This window comes from Colobus angolensis, unplaced genomic scaffold, assembly GCF_000951035.1.
Source record: "Colobus angolensis palliatus isolate OR3802 unplaced genomic scaffold, Cang.pa_1.0 Scaffold6, whole genome shotgun sequence".
Classification (NCBI taxonomy): domain Eukaryota; kingdom Metazoa; phylum Chordata; class Mammalia; order Primates; family Cercopithecidae; genus Colobus; species Colobus angolensis.
Window position 1 is genome coordinate 7,519,082 of NW_012119598.1, and position 4,090 is coordinate 7,523,171.

Below are 4,090 nucleotides of genomic sequence, written 5' to 3' on the forward strand. Positions count from 1 at the left end.
GATCTCAGCTCACTGCAAGCTCCGCCTCCCGGGTTCACGCCATTCTCCTGCCTCAGCCTCCTGAGTAGCTGGGACTACAGGCGCCCGCCACTGCGCCCAGCTAATTTTTTGTATCTTTTTTTAGTAGAGATGGGGTTTCACCTTGGTCTCGACCTCCTGACCTTGTGATCCGCCCACCTCGGCCTCCCAAAGTGCTGGGATTACAGGCGTGAGCCACCGCGCCCAGCCGAGAACATAGACTTTTTGAGTTACTGAAGTGTCTCTTTTATAGAATATATAATGCATATTGATTTTTTTATTTTATTGAAACTTCTTGATTTAAGTAGCATGCCATGAATTGCTATAAAGTTATAAAAGATTGAGAAATTAATGAATTGGAGGCATCTCCAGTACAATATAAAATTCAGGACCCCTTGTGAGCGGTCACTTGCTCCCTGGCGCCATGGAGAGGCATGGAATCCGTGCGTAAACATGAAATCTCTATGCACACATGTGTACACTTGCAATTAACGCAAAGAATCTGCAGAGTCTGTTTAAACCAGTGTATACACACCTCTCAGTCGTCTTCACCCCAAAAGGCTTTACAGCGGAAATGGACTTTGTGCTCTGGGTGACTGAATTCTAGTTTTGGAACTATCCTCAAGCAAGTGGAAAAGGAACTCAGACTCACTGAGTGCCCTCTGCGTGTCACAGACTTTACACAGGTTATCTCTAATGCTTACAGCAACCCTTCCAGGTCTGAAGTTTAAGAGGCTTATATAACCTGCTCAAGGTCACACAGTGAGCAGGTGACAAAAGATAGATAACAAAAGCTATTGAAATCCTAGTTTATCTGACCCCAAAGTCTAGGTGCCTCCTATTAGACCAGGGGGTTGGCAAACTACAGCCCATGAGCTCAGTCATGCCCACCACCTTTGTTTTTGTACTACCTGCGAGTCAACATGTTCTTTACATTTTTAAACAGTTGAGAAAAAAAAGGACAATCATTTGTGATGCATGAAAACAATATGAAATTCAGATTTCAGTATCCACAAATAAAGTTTTGTTGGAATGCGGCCCTATTTATTTACCTATCGTGTGTGGCTACTCTTGCACAGCAATGGCAGAGCTGATTGGCTGCAGTAAAAACCATATGGCCAGCAAAGTCTAAAGTGTTTACTTCCCTGGACTTTTTAATTTTTTTTTTTTTTTTTTTTTTGAGTAGAAGTGAGATCTCACTGTATTACCCAGGCTGGCCCCAAACCCCTGGTCTCAAGTGATCCTCTTGCCTCAGCCTCCGAAAGTACTGGGATTACAGGTGTGAGCCACTGCACCTGGCCTGCTTCCCTGGATCTTTACAGAAAAAGTGTGCCTCCTCCTGCTCTAGACCCTATCGCCCTGCAGGTGATCCTCTTACAGATGAGAAAACAGAAGTCCACAGAGATTTAATAACCGTGTCCCAAGTTAAACAATATTGGGAGAGATGCAGGTCTGACAAATGAGAAATCCTAAATGGTAAATGTGCTGAGTTTCCAAGAAGATCATAGATGGGTCAGCAAACCTGGCTGACTGCGATGGAGAGAGTGAGTGGACTGGAGCAGAGCAGCCCAGAAGCTGCAGAGGTCATAGCAGAAATTTGGGCTCTGGTGGAGAACGATGCGATCAATTTGGGAATTTGAAATGACAAAGAGACAGAATATCCTGCCAAGAAGACACCGTCATCTGCAGCGTGGAGGCTGGATTAAAGGAGAGCGCTCAAGACTCACTTCCCAGGGCAGAGTAAATCACTCTCAGAACGTGATCTTTCACTCAGTGAAACAAATAGAAGAAAATGGTAAAAAAACAAAAATCGTGCTACAGTTGCAATTAATTTGTTCATAACATAGTAAGATAAAGTTTATAAAATATGATTGTTTTTGTAAAAGAAATTACGTGTGTGTTTGTGTGTGTGTATCCACAGGAAAAAGCAAAGAGAGATTTACATCAGCTTTCCAATGGTAGCTACTTCTACAGAGAGAGAGAAAAGACAGGAAGGAAGCTCTTACGTTCTATTTTATGCACAATTATATCATTTGAATTTTTATCTTGAGAACATAATATTTGCAAAAACTTAAAAAACAAAATAAGTGATCTATTATCTGTAAAATAAACAGACTGTAAAAGATTGTTCAGTGTCAGTGTGGAAGTCACTAGGAGGTAACCCCCAAAAGCCATTCGTTTGGTAAAAATCTAAGCAAAGCCTGTAAACCAGTTCATTGCAAGATCTGTAAACTAATTAGCTGTATGATGCCAATACCAGTTTCCTGGTTTTGATTAGTGTATAATATTACACAAGATGTCCCCATTGCAGAGGCTCAGTGATGAGTGCATGGGACCTCTTAATACTATTTTTGCAACCTTTTGCTTTTTAGAAGTTTAAAACTGAAAACTGAAAATTTAAAAAGAGCCAAGCATGGTGGCTCACGTATGTAATCCCAGTACTTTGAGAGGCTGTGGCAGGCAGATCACTTGATGTCAGGAGTTCAAGATCAGCACGGCCAACATTGCAAAACCCCATCTCTACTAAAAATACAAAAATTAGCCAGGCATGGTGATGTGCACCTGTAATCCCAGCTACTAGGAAGGCTGATGCATGAGAATCACTTGAACCTGAGACACAGAGGTTGCAATGAGCTGAGATGGTGCCACTGTACTCCAGCCTGGGCAACAGAGACTCTGTTTCCAAAAAAAAAAGAAAAGAAAATGTAAAAAAAAAAAAAGCCTGAGCATAGTGGCTCATGCTTGTAATCCCAGCACCTTGGGAGACTCAGGTGGAAGGATCACTGGAGCCCAGGAGGTCGAGGCTACAGTGAGCCCTGATCTCGCCATGGCATCCTAGCCTGGGTGACAGAGTACAAACCATCTCAGAAAAGAAAAAGAAAAACAAGGAAAAGAAAAAAGAAAGAAAGGAAGGAAAAAAAAGAAAGTTTTAAAAGAAAACTACTAGGTGGAACTACATGAAGTTGTAATATTGGACTGTTTTTGACCCACAAGTACGGTAATTTCATACAGTTAACTATACAGTTAATCTAGGGAAAGGTGAAACTGAATTAACTGTATTTGAACCTGTCTGAAAGAGCTTTGGCAACATATGGAGGCCGTCTGCATGGAGTACGACAGCTTCAATTCAGCAAACCTCCTGAGGACTTCATGGTTTCAAGGGGCAGCTGTGGTCATGGGATTCCAGCTCCTTCTATTCTGACTCCCCCTTCACTAAGCAGCACTGGTGCTGGGAACATGGGTTCCCCAGTCCCTGGGAAGATACGCAGCTTTTGACATGCAGGCTGACAATCCTTCCCTGAAAAGTTTTGTGAGCAAAAGATATGCAGCTGGAACAGTTCTGAGTAAGTGGACAATCTTATGCTTCAGGTCCTACAAAGCTAAGGATAACTCTTAAGTCTGCGGTAGTCACAAGCCAGCACCACCCCTGGGGGCAACCGGGCTCTCTCTGACGTGGCTTCTGAGTGGTCAGCACTGACCAAAGACACAACCAGGAGGGTGGACCTTAAAAGAGGTCCCAAAAGAGAAGCTGGATGCCTCAGTAGCTGCTCCACCAAAGCAGCCACCCTGGTGCTGTGGCAGCCCTTCTGACAGGGCTCCCAAGTGTGTGGAATATTTAGGCCAAAGAAAAAGAGCACATTCTGACCAGTCCCGGTGGCTCACGCCTGTAATCCCAGCACTTTGGGAGGCTGAGGTGGGCAGACCACCTGAGGTCAGGAGTTCGAGACCAGGCTGACCAACATGGAGAAACCCCATCTCTACTAAAAATACAAAAATAAGTTGGGCATGGTGGCACATGCCTGTAATTCCAGCTTCTTGGGAGGCTGAAGCAGGAGAATCGCTTGAACCTGGGAGACAGATGTTGGGGTGAGCTGAGATCATGCCATTGCACTCCAGTCTGGGCAACAAGAGAGAAACTCTGTCTCAAAACAAAAGAAAAAAGAATAAAAGAAAGCAAGAAAGCAAAAGCAAGAAAGACGAAAGAAAGAAAGAAAGAAAGAAAGAAAGAAAGAAAGAAAGAAAGAAAGAAAGAAAGAAAGAAAGAAAGAAAAGAAACAGAGAAAGAGAGAGA